This window comes from Crocuta crocuta, unplaced genomic scaffold (assembly GCF_008692635.1).
Source record: "Crocuta crocuta isolate KB4526 unplaced genomic scaffold, BGI_CrCroc_1.0 scaffold420, whole genome shotgun sequence".
NCBI classification, from domain to species: Eukaryota; Metazoa; Chordata; class Mammalia; order Carnivora; family Hyaenidae; genus Crocuta; species Crocuta crocuta.
The window spans coordinates 644,443-661,368 of record NW_027528356.1 but is presented as its reverse complement, the minus strand read 5'-3'; the positions used below and the strand labels follow the sequence as shown (position 1 = coordinate 661,368).

General features: G+C 41.4%; 1 pseudogene; it reads right to left on the bottom strand.

The window, feature by feature from the left end:
- Positions 1 to 108: 108 nt before the first annotated feature.
- On the bottom strand, positions 109 to 10,391 carry LOC144223088 (EKC/KEOPS complex subunit TPRKB pseudogene; annotated as a pseudogene).
- Positions 10,392 to 16,926: the final 6,535 nt, after the last annotated feature.

Sequence of the window (16,926 nt, the reverse complement as noted above, 5' to 3'; positions counted from 1 at the left end):
CTGTAAAGTAGAATTTCTGGATACAATTGATATTAACTTGACATCAATTAAAAATGGATTTTTATTTTTATGTATTTTTATATGAAAAATTTTAGTATTTCTGTCATTTTACAAAACATCTTTTGTTGACATTCTACAAATAATACCATCCAATAATGTTCCAATACTTTCTTCATGTGAAGATAGTTTATATATATTTTTGACTTCTGTAATAGTTGTTATATCAGGAAGATTTTTCAGAGAAACTTGGTGACCTTCTACCTGAGATATTAGGTCTTCTCGATTTATTTGTTTTTATCCCTCTTCAATGTAAACAATTAGAATTGAAGTGTCATTTGCTGAGATATCAAATTTTTTCAAAGCTTCTGAAATATTGTTATCCGGGGAAAGATTGGAAATAATTTCAGTTGATAGAGTTTTTTTCTTGATTTTTCCCAGTCTGTAGAGATGAACTGCTTTATTTGCTGCCACAAGTATCTGAAATGGATGGACAATCACCTTAGTGTTTATTAATGCATCATCAATAGCACCTTCCATGGCCTTTTTCCTCAGGTCTCCAGCATTTTTGACATCCTTAACAGAGGAGTCACCCCCTGCTGAGTTGTGTCTAGCTTCCCTTACCAAAGGATCGAGGTTGCTGCCTGATTCACTAGTTGTGCAGGCAGGCAGGCTCTGATGCCGAGGCACAGCTCTCTAGCAGACAAGTGGGAGCAGAATGTCAGGAATTCTTTAGACCAAAAAATTCTTTACTTATGGTGTTAGCAGAACCTCACTCCAACTTAGCCTTTTTAGCTTTCTGATCTTCCCATTTTATGTGTATTTTAGCAGAACACGTGCTCCTCAGCCCTAGTCCTGGGTCTGATGAATCCTCCTTCAGCTGTGCAGCCCTCGAAGGAGAGTGTGAGCTTGTCACTGCGGACTGCGCTCCTGGGCTGGCCCTCTGGCTCCCTGCCCCCAGCCCTCTCGGCCCGACCAGAGAGGACTCAAAAATGGATTTTTAGGGGGCAACTTGGTGGCTCAATCAGTTGAGTGTCCAACTCTTGGTTTCAGCTCAGGTCATGATCCCAGGGTCATGGTATCAAGCCCCATGACAGGCTCCATGCTGAGCCTGGAGCCTGCTTAAGATTCTCTCCCCTCACCTCTCTCCCTCTAATTCCCTCCCTCCCTCCCTCCCTCTCTCTCTCTCTCTCCTCTCTATTTCACTCTACCCCTTTCCCCCCACTTGTGCTCCTCTCTCTCTAAAGTAAAAAAAAAATTTTTTTTAATTAATAGAGGGACACCTATAGGTGGCTCAATCAGTTAAGCCTTCAACTCTTGATTTCAGGTCAGGTCATGATCTCATGTTTTAGAATTCAAGCCCAGGTCGGACTCTGCACTAACAGTGTAGAGGCTGTTTGGGATTCTCTTACTTTCCCTCTCTTTTTGCCTCTCCCCTGCTCACTCTTTTTCTCTCTCTCTCAAAAATAAATAAGCTTAAAAGAAATTTTGTTTTTATTTTTTTAGTGTGTGTTTATTTTTAAGAGCGCGAGTGGGGGAGGGGCAGAGAGAGAGGAGACACAGGATCTGAAGTAGGCAATGGGCTTTGAGCTGTCAGCTCAGAGCTGGACGCAAGGCTCAAATGCTTGAATTGCAAGATCATGACCTGAGCTGAAGTTGGACCTTAACCAACTGAGCCACCCAGGCGCCCCTCATGTTTTAAAACTTATAATGTTTATCAAATTTTAAGTTGTCATCATGTCTTTACCACACCTGATGGGAAGCAGAAGCCAGAGTAGTTTGCTTGAACAAAGTTTTAGTTTTCCTCAGCCCAAAAGCCTGCCTCTTTCTGCTCAGACTCTCACTGTGCCAACAGGGAAGTACTTTAGAGGAAAAGCCCATGTGGATCTGGTGCTCACTTTCAGGCTTCCTTTTATTTATTTATTTATTTTTTATTTTTTTAGTGTTTTTTTAAAATTTATTTTTGAGAGAGAGACAGACAGTGTGAGCAAGGGAAAGGCAGAGAGAGAGAGGGAGACACAGAATCTGAAGACAGGCTCCAGGCTCTGAGCTGTCAGCAAGAGCCCGATGCGGGGCTTGAACCCACAAACTGTGAGACTGAGCCACCCACGCGCCCCCAGGCACCCCCAGGCTTCCTTTTAGAGATTGCAGCCCTCAAGTCCTATCCACACCAGACACTCTCTGGTCCTTCAGAGCTGTGTTTATTTTTTTAGTCACTAGTCCAGATTTTATAACTATTCACTGCAAGCCACCCAATGAAAGTTGAATCTTAAATTATTTTGCCCTAAAACATTTTTTAATGTTTATTTTTGAGACAGGGAGAAAGGGAGAAGAAGAGAGAGAGGAAGAGAGAGAATGAATGGGGGGGGAGGGTAGAGAGAGAGAAGGAGACACAGAATCTGAAGCAGTCTCAAGGTTCTAGCTGTCAGCACAGAGCCCAATGCAGGGTTCGAACTTGTGAACCACATAATCATGACCTGAGCTGAAGTTTGACATTAACCCACTGAGCCACCCAGTCGCCTCTTGCCCTGAAACATTTTTTTTTCCCACTTCAGATAAATCTTTTAATATTACTAATTTTCTACAAAATCGATTCTTTTTTTTTTTTTACAAATAGTTTATTGTCAAATTAGTTTCCACATAACACTCAGTGCTCATCCCCAAAGTGCCCTCCTCCATGCCCATCCCCCCCTCCCCCCCACATCCATCAGTCCTCAGTTTTTGTCAGCATTCAAGAGTCTCTCATGGTTTGCCTCTCTCCCTTTCCCCCACCATTTCCGCCCTTCTTCTCCCCCTTGTTCCTCCGTCAAGTTCCTCCTAATCCTCCTATACGTGCAAACATAAACACTTGAGGGTGTTATGCTGAGCGAAATAAGTCAGGCAGAGAAGGACAAATATCATATGTTTGCCCTGAAACATTTTAACGAATGAATATTTTATCTATAGTTTTACATAAGAAACATTGAAATAAGAAATGTAACAGCAAGAATGAGTATTTTCCCAGCCAGACTTCTATGTCATTTCTTGTTTAGAATTATATTAAATCTTTGATGCATTGTCTTGAGTCTATAAAAATATTGCAGTGTTTATATTTTATTTTAAAAATTTTAAATGTTTTTATTTATTTCTAAGAGAGAGAGAGACAGCATGAGCAGGGGAGGGTCAGAGAGAGAGGGAGACACAGAATTTGAAGCAGGCTCCAGGCTCTGAGCTGTCAGCACAGAGCCTGATGTGGGGCTCAAACCCTCGAACCATGAGATCATGACCTGAGCTGAAGTCAGAAGCTTAACAGACTGAGCCACCCAGGTGCCCCAGTGTTTATATTTTAAAGGGTTTCTATCAGTCACATGCTTTGTGCCATTTCAGATCCTCTTGGTTCCTCCTGTCCTGTATCATTTCAACAAGCTTTACAGGTACTGGGTTTTCTTTATACAAGTGTAAACTGATTGCTCCCCAGATTTGTCCCTGGGCTCCATGCCTCTCCCTCCTGCCTCTGAGTGTCCGTGCGGATGCTGAGGTGTAAAATGTCCCATGATCCAACCCACAGAAGCACAGCCATGTTCCTTGTTTGAAGATATGTGCCTTTGTGTTCATAGGAAAACATCAGATATATATCTATTAATGTCCTCAATGTGATTAAAGAAGTTGCATCCATTAAGCTCTATCTATCTATCTATCTATCTATCTATCTATCTATCTATCATCTATCATTCTATCCACATATGTATATATCTACATTATAGATATATATGGATAAGCATTTGTGTATATGTGTATGTATATGCAAAAGTTTAAGTATGTATGTATACATGCATATATGTATATATGTGCGTGTGTGTATATATATGTACACACATATATATATATACACATATATATATGCTGGAGGCTGCTTTGTAGTGCCACCTGATACCCCTGCCAACAAGACTGTTAAACTCATATCCTGACTCTAAGAAGAAGGTGGAAGGGGAATCCCTGGCACCCACAGTAAAGGATTCCAGGTTAATTTCCACTCCCTAGGTAAAGGCACCATGAACTCAGTCCCACTGAGACTCCATCTACAGGTTCCCCCATCCCTTGCCAGCACAAATGATTTCATGGTCAACTATACCCTTAACACAGTGGAAAAAGATTCCTCTGTTCCCTGGTCCACTGGGTCCCACAGCAGTGCCTTCATTGGAGAACACTACAATTCTTGGCCCTTGTGCGGTGAACATGGAATGAATGACTTACTGGAATCTCAAGTTTCCACATTTGTAAAATGGAGTCATAGCAGTTGCTGCCTTGTATGACCTTAATGAGGACTGAATGAAATCATACAAGTGTGCCGGGAGCTGCACCGGCGTCTCAGGATGGCAATCACAGCAAGGGAGTGACAATGTTTGCAGCTCCGGCCATGAGAAATGAAAACTGGTATCTCCTTCTGCTCATGTTGGATATAAACCTACTGGTATTGACCAGGCCTCACTGTATTCCATATCAGACCCATATTTTGAATACAGATACCTCATAAGGAAAAGCATATTCCTGCCTTTACAAAAGAAATTTTGGATGAAAGCTCTATGGGGAAAATTGTCAAAAGGCTCTTCCCATGGGCCTTGTAGATCCGAGACTTAGGGGCTTAAGAACACAAGAATTACAACTGAGCCTGGTCCTGTGACCAAGGGCCTATTTTGGGGTTAAGAGCAAAACATAGTTACCACTTAGACCTTTGCTAATTGGTGAAACATAACAGTCTCTTCCTCAAGGCCTACTTTCCACAAACACCCTCTCTTACACTGGCAGCTGGGATGAGGATGGGTAACAGTAGCTAAAACATAACCCAGGGGCAAAAGACTGACCCATTCAGGGTCCCCATGTTAGTCTCCACAAACAAACCAATTCAGAAACACTCATCCTCTTGAGAGCCAGACAAAATACTCCTAACTTATCTATATACAATTTGACCTATATGTTATCCTATTTTTCACTAAGAACATTCTGTTATTTCCTTGGTCGGAATGATTCTACTATTGTTATCACAAAAGACTTCCTATTGTAAGAAATTCCTTTCTATGACTTCATCTTGTTGCTGAACCTTTAAATAAAGACACAAAAACCGACAGGACAGAGATGCCTGCCTGGTGATCAGAAAGAATCTCCGGGGCTCTCGCACTCTCTTTCTCTCTCTCGCCAACACTGTCCATCCTTCAGGGACCCCTGGACCTGCCGGAGCCGGCTCCAGCCTCCGGCACAAGTGGTGTATCTTGTTTTGAATACTTTTTCACAGCTGGGTTAACCAATTTCTAATTATCAGGAAGGGTTGGAGGATTAATATTGCTCACAAGGAATGAAGAACTTCAACCTTCAGCAGTGGGAGGTGATGGACCCAATGGTGGATTCGTAGCATATCAGGGCTGGAAATGACCCTCAGAAGCAGGAAGACTTGGAGGGATGTCTAGCCTTCCCAAAGTCCTAACAGTGAGCAGGACAGGACACCTGGAAGCAAATCCAGAGTTAAGAGCCCAATCACATGCTGAGTCTCCAGGTAACACCCCAGTTGGCATCATCCCCCTGAGCCAAGGACAAGAGCAGCACTTACTTCCTGCACCATGACACTGTTGTGTGATGATTCAGACCGTAGTCTGCAGCTTTCCTCAGGCTCTCTGTGTAACTGGGGTGTTCCCCCCCATGAGGATTCTGTACAACTTAAGGGCCAACATGTGGGACAGCCTGAGGTAGGTCACCATTGAGGGGTTTTGTGACACTGTTAACAAAGGGAAACCTAATGAGGGCTGTGGCCATAAACAGGCCTATTGAAGTCACCCTATGGAATCTGCCTAGTCTGTGGACATCTCTTATTAACAAGTTTACTACCTGATGACCCTTCACACTTACACTCTCAGTTGTGATTGCTCCTCTGAGCTCCTACCTGGCTGCTGGCTCGTCCTCATCCCCGTCCCACCCCCTTGCCCACGTCAGAGCCATCCACCTGTGGTGTCCCTCATTCTACAGATATATTACTGAGGTGTCCTCATTACTCGTGTGACCCTTGCTCAGAGAGGCCCTCCCTACTTCACTAGTTTCCTGGCCCATCACACTGCTCCCCACCCTTCCCTATTTGTCTTTCTCCAGAACCTGCATTATCAGGTGCCATGCCATCTCTGTTATTTAATTTCCTTCTTCTTTTTTTTTTTTAAGTTTTAAGGTGTATTTTATTTTGGGGGGGGGCAGAGAGAGAGAGGGAGACACAGAATCCGAAGCAGGCTCCAGGCTCTGAGCTGTCAGCACAGAGTTAGATGTGTATGTATTTGAAGAACAAATATTGTTAAAATGTCTGTATCACCCAAAGCAATTGATACATTTAATGCAATTTCTATCAAAATACCACCCGTATTTTTCACAGTGCTAGAGAAAACAATCCTAAAATTTATATGGACCCGCAGAAGACTCCACATAGCAAAAGCAATCTTGAAAAGAAAAGCAAAGCTGGAGAAATCACAAAGCTGTAATTATATTATATTACAAAGCTGTATTCATCAAGACAGTATGGTACTAGCACAAAAATAGACTCATAGATGAATGGAACAGAATAGAAAACTCAGAAATGTACCCACAACTATATAGGCAATTAACATTCAACAAAGCAGGAAAGAAATCCAATGAGGAAAAAAAGGACAGTCTTTTCAACAACTTGCGTTAGCAAAACTGGACAGTAACATGTGAAAGAATGAAACTGGACCACTTTCTTACACCACACACAAAAATAAATTCAAAATAGATGAAAGACCTAAATGTGAGACTAAAACCATAAAAATCCTATAGGAAAACACAGGCAGAAACCTCTTTGATCACAGCCAGAGCAACTTCTTACTAGACATGTCTCTGGAAGCATAGAAGCCAGAAGCAAAAATGAACTATTTGGACTTCATCAAGATGAAAATCTTCTGCACACCCAAAGAAACAATCAATAAAACTAAAAGGCAACCTCTGGAATGGGAGAAGATATTTTCAAAGAACATATCTGACAAAGAATTAATTACCAAAAAATATAAAGAACTTATCAAACTCAATACCCAAAAAACAAATAATCCAGTTAAGAAACGGGCAGAAGACATGAACAGACATTTTTCCAAAGAAGACATCCAGATGGTCAACAGACACATGAAAAGATGCTCAATATCACTCATTATCATGGAAATACAAATCAAAACTGCAATGAGATATCACCTCACACCTGTCAGAATGTCTAAAATCAACAACACATAAAACAACAGATGTTGGTGAGGATGTGGAGAAAGGGAAGCCCTTTTACACTGTGGGTGAGAATGCAAACTAGTGCAGCCACTCTGGAAAACAGTATATGGAGTTTCCTCAAAAAGCCGAAAATAGATTTGACCCTACTATCCAGCAATTGCACCACTAGGTACTTACCCAAAGTATACAAAAATGCTGATTCCAAGGGAAACATGCACCCCAATGTTTATAAAAGCATTATCAACAATAGTCAAATTATGGAAAGACCCAGATGTCTATGGACTAATGAATGGATAAAGAAGATGGTGTGTGTGTGTGTGTGTGTGTGTGTGTGTATGTGTGTGTGTATAGAGAGAGACAGAGAGAGAGAGAGATGGAGAGAGAGAGAGAGAGAGAGAATGGAATATTACTCAGCCATCAAAAAGAATGAAATCTTGCCATTTGCAATGATGTGGATGGAGCTGAACAATATTATGCTAAGTGAAATGTCAGTCAGAGAAAGACAAATATTATATGATTTCACTCATATGTGAAATTTAAGAAACAAACAAATGAACATATGGGGGAAAAGAGGAGGCAAACCATAAAACATACTCTTAACTATACATAACAAACAGAGAGTTGCTGGAGGGAGGTGGGAAGGGAGATGGGTTAAATAGGTGATGGACGCTAAGGAGGGCACATGTGATAAGCACTGGGAGCCATACGTAAGTGATGAATCACTAAATTCTACATCTGAAACTAATATTACACCAGATGTTAACTGGAATTTGAATAAAAATTTGAAACTCCAATAAATAAATAAAGTATATTTCTTTCACTGCTGAGAGAGAATCCAAATATTCTGTGAACATAAGGAAAGTCTCCTGTTTCTTCGTGTGTTCTGGGCAACCTGATCTCTGGATCTGAAGAAGTGGTCCATGAAGGAGCTCACAGGGGAGCCCAGGATGTGGAGGTGAAGGATCTCCAGCTCAGAGAGAGGCTCCCCTGCACCCACTGGCCTCAGTGATGGTCAGGTGAGGGTGGGGGTGGTCAAGGCAGCCGGGCAGCTGGTAGGCGCAGGGGAGGGGAGGGACCCAGGCCCACTCATGGGAGGAGACCACCACCGCTGGCTCGCGGCCTCTGGACAGGTTAGGAGACATCCCTGGGTTATGGCGATTCTCAGGACCTCTTCCAGGAACTTGGACACCTTTGCCGTCACCTCTGGCCGCGAGCGTTTGTCTCTCTCTCTCTCTCTCTCTCTCTCTCTCTCTCTCTCGGTTCAGTTCTTGAACCGGGGCGGTGAATTCCTCCACCAGCAGGGAGTTGGCCCTCCCCACCTTCCTGAAGGCCTCTGCCGGTACCGTGCGCTTGAGGACGCTTCCTCGGGCCTGGCGTTCTCTGAAGTGAGGTGTCGCTGCAGGTCGCTGGCCCGCCGCTCCACGACCCCGTCCCCCAGCAGCCCCAGGAGCAGCCCGAAGCCACGCCCCAGAGGGGCCTGGGGCGCACGGGGTCTCCCCGTCACCGTGGAACGCCCCCGGAACCCCCAACCTTCTGCCCGGAACTCAACCAGCCGCTGGCATCGTGGATTGATCGGTCATCCGGTGGGCAGTGGGCAGACGGCAGAGATCTCCAGGTAAAACGTGCTCGACTCCATTCCTACCTGATGACCCTTCTTCACCTGTTTATGCTTTTGTATTAATACAAAATTAAACTGTAGTGAAAACACCAAACTTGACAAAATTTTTAAACTTTGTATCCCTCTGTAGTATCCAACAGCCCTCTCTGTAGATGGATCCTGTCTATTTATGTAGTGAATACCACTGTCCCAGAACTTGTGCATGTGTAGCCCACCACCACCGCAGCCTCTGGTTTGGTTTCTATTATCAGTTCCTGATAGCAAAGAAATGGAGTAAATGACAATGTACACTGGGACATCTGCCCCTTTTGCTCAAAATGACATGGGTTTTGTTTTGTTTTGTTTTGTTTTGTTTTTGATTGTTATGCTACCCTAGTTTTTGTGTGGATAAGCAGTTCACTCTGTTTAGGTCTGAGTAATTCAAAATTGTATGATATATCAGATAATTTTTGATGAACGTTTTAGCTGCTTCACATGTGGGGTATTATGGATAAAAACATTGTGGATGCACATGCACATGCTCTTTTTAGAAACATGTGTTTTCACTTTCTTTGAAATGCTAAGTTAGTGTATGGTAGCTACTTTCATTTTAAGTAGCTCTATTGACTTGTTTACATGTCCGTATAATGTATATATCATGAAATTCACCATTTAAACATCCAATTCATTGTTTTTATAAATGTGTAGAGCCATGCAACTGTCGTAACAATTTTAGGACATCCAATTTTAGGACATTTTCACAAACCTAAAAAGATCCTTCAATCTCTACTCTATTGGCTGCTTTTGACACAGTCTAACCCTCTCTCCTTGAGATTCTCCCATCATTTGTTTCCAGCTTGATAGATTCTAGTGGATTCTCTCTGTGTTTTTGTTGTTGCTATGTGTGGTTTTCTGGTCCCACTGCTTTTTCCTTTCATCTCTCTATTGTTGATTTGTTTATTCCCAGTATTACTTTCAACTCAGGATTTAGTTTGGGACCATTTTCCTTTCCCAGCATCTCACCCTATTGCTGACTTCATCCAGTCTCAAGGCTTTGATGGCATTGAGCTGTCATAACTTATACATTTATTTATCCAATCCAAACCTTTCCATACAGTCCAGACTCACACCTGTGTATTGTACTCAACCCTACCGGACGTTCCCCTGAGTCTGCTCTCTCTTTGTCTCCTCCTTTTCCATGACAACACCTCCATCCCTACAGGTGTTCAGGCCCCGGGTCTGTGATCTTTCCTGGCTTCTCCTGCCTCTGAGCTTCATCTCTACCCCACCAGCAGAGCTTCTGTGCCCAGATCAAGAATATGTCTTCCTCTGGCCGTTCTGTTCTGCCTGGCTAGAGTCGCCATCCTCTCGATGGGATGACCGTGGCTGCTCCTAACCAGTCTCCTTCTCCTGCCCTTGCCCCTACAGTGAGTTGTCCCCTTGCCAACAATGCATCCAGTCATGTGTATTCTCACTCAGCTCTTCCTCTAGTTATAGCTTTCCACTCATTGACTTTAATCCACATGTGCCCATCATCCATGAGTCCTACAGGATCTGTCATGGTTACCCCTCATATCTAACTCCACAGGGAGGCCCTTGCTTTCTCACTCTGCTCCAGCCTCACGGGCCTCCTGTTCCTCCTCCAGTGCCCCAAGATGCCCCTGGACCAGGACTTGGCATTTCCGCTTCTCTCTGCCCTGATTCCTTTTCCTCTGATACCCACTTGGTGGTCTCCCTCCTCCTTTTCAGGCATCTTCTCAGTGTGTCCTTGTCAGGCAAGTGTTTCCAGATGCCTTGTAATGATCACCCAGTAAGAACACATGTTACCTACACCTACCACCTTCCTACCCCACTTCTTTGCACAGCCTTCATTATCATTTGATATGCCAAGAACCATCCTTGTTTGTGTTTTGTCTCTCTGGTGTCACTGGATGGTAAGCTTCATAAAAGCAGGGATTGTTTTAACCACTTTGTAATTGCTTTGTCTCCAGTATCTGATATAAAGTAGGCATACACAAAAAAATGCATGTTGAAGAATGACTGAGTTATATGAGAACAAAGAAATTCTGTTGTATTTTGCTGTTACATTTCTGTGACTTCATCCAAATCTGCTTGTGGTTCTACATGTCAGCCATTTTCAGTAACTATGTATTTTCCAATGTAAAATTAATTTCCTGCTAGATTTTATTGGGAATATCTGTATGTTTAGGAAATATTAATAGTAAATAGTAGAGAAAAAGCTAAAAATAGAATAAGTGATAAAAGATACCTTCTAGCCATGCAACCTTGACTCAGAGAAAGCAAAGCAGACTGAATTTGAACCAGTCTAACAGCCTGAGGGTCTACGGCCATACCACCCCGAATGCGCCCAATCTCGTCTGATCTCGGAAGCTAAGCAGGGTCAGGCCTGATTGGTACTTGGATGGGAGAACAGCCTGAGGGATTGGTCTCTATGCCACTGAAATCAATATGCAGGTGACCAAAAGGGACATCACATGGATCTCAGATCGAGCAAGTCTTCAGTCTTCAGAAAGCAGAGGGCATGGCTTGTGAGACCCCCCAGGGGCTGCAGACCTGGAGAAAGAGACTACTGGTTGAGGAATTCAGTAGAACATCTAAGTCCCTGGAAGAAGCAGGGTGAGGCTCTTATGAACTCAAGATATTTAAAAGCAACCATGTATATAGGGTCTAAAGGATAAATTTACTTCTTGTGCTGTGTGTCACCACTCTTCCCAATACTTCACTATAACACCACTTCACTTCAGACACCAGATGTGTGGATTTTCCCCACACTAAGCTATTCTGTGACACTAGCTGAGTGTTCTACAATTTAACTAAATTCTCATACTATCTCTCTGGAGATAGCATCAGACCTCACAGGCTTAGTTCAAGATTACTTTTCACTGACTTGAGATGCCATTCCCAAGTCCAGGTTGTTACCTGTGCTCTGACAGTCTAGCTATAAATTGGACACAACCCCCATTGGATTCAATTAATGTGCTAGAACAGCTCACAGAACTCAGGAAAATAGTTTACTTACTAGAATACTGATTTACTATAAAGGGATATAATTCAGGAATAACCACCTGGAAGATATAATTAGGGCAAGGTATGTGGGATGGAGTGAAAGCTTCCATGCCCTCTCCAGGCACCATTCTCCCCAAATCTCCAGCGCTTACCAACCAGGAGACTCTCTAAAACCCTGTCCTTTTGAATTTGTATAAAGTCTTCATTACATGGGCTTGGTTGATTAAATCATCAGCCATTCATCATTGATGATTAACCTAAATATCTAGCCTCTCTTCCTTCCCCAGAAATAAGGGTGTAGGGCTGAAGGTTCCAAACCTTGTCATTGATACCCTAACAAGCAGCAACTTATATGCTATCCAAAGCCATCTTATTAACAGCATAAACAGGTGTGGTTGGAAAAGTTTTGCTATGAATAACAAAAGATACCTTTATCACTCATGTAGCTTTGGAAATTCTAAGAGTTTTAGAAACTCTTTACCAGAAATGGGGACAGAGACCAAATATATACTTTTTGTTATAAATCACACTATCACACAGGCAATTGGAATAAAAGCATGCACACAGACCCAGGGGGAGACACATGCCCGATAAAGTTCTGAGAAGACCTTAAGCCTTCATACTGGATTAAACACTGAAGGTCTTCTGCACAAAACCATTCTGCAAAATGGAGTGAGATGTTTTTTTTTTTATTAAGTGCCCAATTTTCAGTAAAATATTACAAGGCATACAAAGAATCATGGAAACATGACTTATCAAAGAAACAAAGTAAATCTCATTACTTGTCACTGAAAAAAAGAAGCATCAGACTTACTAGACAAAGATTTCAAAATTTTAATAACTGTCTTAAATATGCTCACAAAGTAAAGGAAAACACAAAGAATTAAATAAAACTAGGAAAATGATATATGAACAAAATGAGAATATTAACCAAGAGATCTAAAATGTGAAAAAGAACCAAATAGAAAATTTGAACCCCAAAATACAACTACATTGAAAAATTCTTTCAATAACAGACTTAAACAGACAGAAGAAGGAATCAGCAAACTAAGATAGGTCAATTATATTACTGAATTTTGGAATATAAAGAAAAGAGAATAAAGAGAGATGAATGGAATATCAGGGATTTATGGGACAGTATAAAGTAGACGAATTACACAGTATGGAAATCCTAGAAAGGCAAAGGTGAGAAAAGGGTTGAATAACTATTTGAAAAAATAATGGCTAAAAAATCCCCAAATTGGAAGAAAGACATGGATATACAAACGAAGAAACACAATGAAACTAAATAGCTTAAATACAATGGACACACAAGATACAACATAAACTGTTGAAAGCCAAGTACAAAAAAGAGTTTTAAAGCCAGCTAAAGAAAAGTGATTCATCACATGAAAGGGATCCTCAGTTGGATAACTAGCAGATTATTCAAAAGAAATCTTACATGCCGGCAGATAGTAGATAATATATTTATAATACTGAAGGGAAATATGCGTATTAACTAAAACTTCTGTATCTAGCAAAATGTCTCCATCAAAAATGATGGAGAAAATAAGAGATTGCTACATAAACATAATTGAGAGAGTGCATTACCACTAGACCTGCCCTACAAGAAACACTGTAGGGATTATTTCAAGGTCAGAAGATAAACACTAGGAGTGCCTGGGTGGCTCAGTCAGCAAGGCGTCTGACTTTGACTCAGGTCATGATCTCAACGCTCATGAGTTCAAGCCCCTTGTCAGGCTCTGTGCTGAATCTCAAAGCCTGGAGCCTGCTTCAGATTCTGTGTGTGTATGTGTGTCTCTCTGCCCCTTCTCCACTTGTGCTTTATTGCTCTTTCTCAAAAATAAATAAACAATAAAAAATTAAAAATAAAAGAAGATAAAACACTAGTTACTCAAACCCATATGAAAATAAAAAGATTTCTGGCACAAGTAGATACATGGACAAATATAAAAGCAGTATTTTTACAATTTTGGCTTGTAACTCCACCTTTTATTTTCTACAGGACATAAAACAACAACAACAAAATTATAAATCTATGTTAATGGGTACAAAACATATAGAGATGTACTTTTTGACATTATTAATATAAGGGGTATGAGTCAGAGCTGTATAAAGTAGGGTTTTTATTATTGATTGATTTAGTCTTCATACAATAAAAGTAGATTTCTATAACTTCAGATATTACATATTCCCCTTAAGGTAACCCCAAAGGAAATTACTATAGAATTTATATAAAACAAAATGCTGAGGGAACTGAAACATGTCACTGCAAAGAATCAACTGGGAAAAAAATGGGGGCAGTAATGAAGTAAACGAGGAACAAGAAAGCTTTAAGACCAAGAGAAAAAAATAACCAAATAACAAAAGTAAGTCCTTCCCTATAGTAATTATGTTATATGTAAATGAATACAACTCTTTTGAAAAATCTTTCTTTAAAGGTAAAGGGATTGGCAACCAAGAAGTGCTAGACGAAACAAAGAAAGACATTTCTCTCAACAGAGCTCAGGAAACTCTTATCCTGCCTGAAAGAGCTACTGAAGGGAGTCCTTCAAGTTGAAATGAAAAGACTGTCAGTAACTTGTAGGCACTGAAGAAACAAAGATTAGTGGATCAGGCAAATGCAAGAGCAGTTATAAAAGTTAGTATCATTGTATCTCACTGTTCATGAGTTGGAGCCCCGTGTCAGGTTCTGTTGACAGTTCGGAGGCTGGAGCCTACTTTGGATTCTGTGTATTCCTCTCTCTGACCCTCTCCCACTTGCGCTTGCTCTCTTTCTCAAAAATAAATAAACATTTAACACTAGTATCATTGTAATTTTGGTTTGTAACTCCACTTCTTGCCTACATTGTTTAAAATTCAAATGCAGAAGAGAAAAGCAAGTCTTAATCTACAGTATTGGGCATGCAGTGTGTAAAGATGTCAGTAGTGAAGTCAATAACAGAGAGGTAGGAGGGAGACCAGTAAGAGTGGTTGTGCATGTTTGGTACTAATTCAATAAGATGGTTATATCTTTACCATGTTAAGCATAATTCTCATGATAAGTGCAAAGAAAATATCTACAGAATATACACAAAAGGAAAACAAAGGGAATCAAAATGTTTGTTACAAAAAATTGATTAAACAAAAGGACAACAGTAGTGGAGGAAATGAGTATCAAAAGAGCTGTAAAGCGGGGAGGGGGCAAGATGGCGGAGAACTAGGGAGCTTCGTACATTGCACTCGCCCCCATATATCACACGGGAAAGGTCTGAAGCCATAGGAAACCTAACAGAACGCAAGAGATTGGGAGAAAAAGGACACAGAATCCACTGAGAAAGCCTTCTAACAGCTACCTCATGAAACAAGTCAAAGTACATACGGTGGAGAGTCCCAAATATCACTACGAGTAGGAAAATAAACCAAGGTCTAAACAAGAGAGACCAAAAGATACCATGCAAAAAACACTCTACAAAAGGATAGGCCCTGGACAGTCAAAGAGTTTTCTTGGGTACAGCAGCGTTCACAGGTGCAGAGAGCATAACAAGTCTTTAAAATTAATAAGAGACAGAAAGCTAACCAAAATGACGAAACGAAAGAGCTCTCCTCCAAAGAAACCCCAAGAAGAATTGACAGATAATGAACTCCTCAAAACAGATATAAGCAGCATAACTGAACAAGATTTTAGAACAATAATCATAAAATTAATAGCTGGACTTGAAAAAAGCATAGGGGACATCAAAGAAACTATGGCTACAAGCAATATGGAGAATAAAAATAGGCATGATGAATTAAAAAATGCGATAAATGAGATACACANAAAAAAAAAAAACAGCTGTAAAGCATATAGAAAACAAATAGAAAAAGAGAGGAATAAGTCCCTCCTTATCAGCAACTACTTCAAAGGTAAATGGGTTAAACTGTCCAACAAAAAGACAGAGATTGTCAGAATGGATTTACAGAAAAAAAAAAAAAGGTGAGGATCGCTTGGGTGATGCAGTCAGTTAAGCATCTGACACTTGATCTTGGCTCAGGTCATGATCTTACAGTTTGTGAATTCAAGTCCTGTATCGGTCCCTGCACTGATGGTGCAGAGCCTGCTTGGGATTCTGTCTTCTCTGCCCCTCCCCTGCTTGTTCTCTCTCTCGCTCTCTCACACACACACACAATACATACATACATACATACATACAAATAAAATCAAGGTGCGACTATATACTACTTACAAGAGACTCAGTTTAGATCCAAAGACACAAGTAGATTAGTAGTGAAAAGAGGGGAAGATCTATTCTATGTATATAGTAATTGAAAGAGAGCTGAGCTTGCTACCCTAATATTAGACAATGTAGGCCTTCAGTAAAAAAAGGTTACATAGGGAAATGAAGGATGTTATATATTAATAAATATTCCATACAGCAAGAAGACAAAGAATTAAAAACATCTATGAATGTTATGCCCACCCCAGACCAGTCTGCAAGGGTAGGTAATGCTTCCCTATGCAACTCTTAAAAAGACACTGTTATTTCCCATTAGTGTTGGGGAAAGGGCTGGGAGGGCTTTAGAGTCACATAAGTTCCTAACAGTTTACGCATTTATGCTAAGTCTTCCAACTTGGAAGACTCTTCTGTGCATTTCCAGGCCCATAGGTCCAGCTCCCCACTCCTCCTCTCCATTCAGACACCTTAAGCTCATCTTAAAGATGCTCAACATTTTCAAAATGAACGTCATCCCCCAAACTCCCCAGGGCCTCCTCCTGATGTCCCCAGTTCCATGGCTGGCACTACCAATGACCCCACTCATTGCTCAAGCCAGGACCTGGAGCCTTCCACTCTCTTTTTTGCTCTCATTTTCCAAATCCAAGGCTGCAACAAGCTCTGTGGATTTTCCTCCTAAACATCTCTTGAAATCCTTCCATCCAGTCTCCCCTGTGACCTGGGTGATCCTTCCAGCCTGCAGACAGGATCCTCGGTCTGTCTCAATAATGCTGTAAGACCAGCCTCCCTTCCAGGACCCTGCTCACCATGCCAGCTGCTTCTTGCTCTTCCCTCCCCTCACTTTCAGAGCCCAGAGAGCTGGCTGGGTATTTTTGG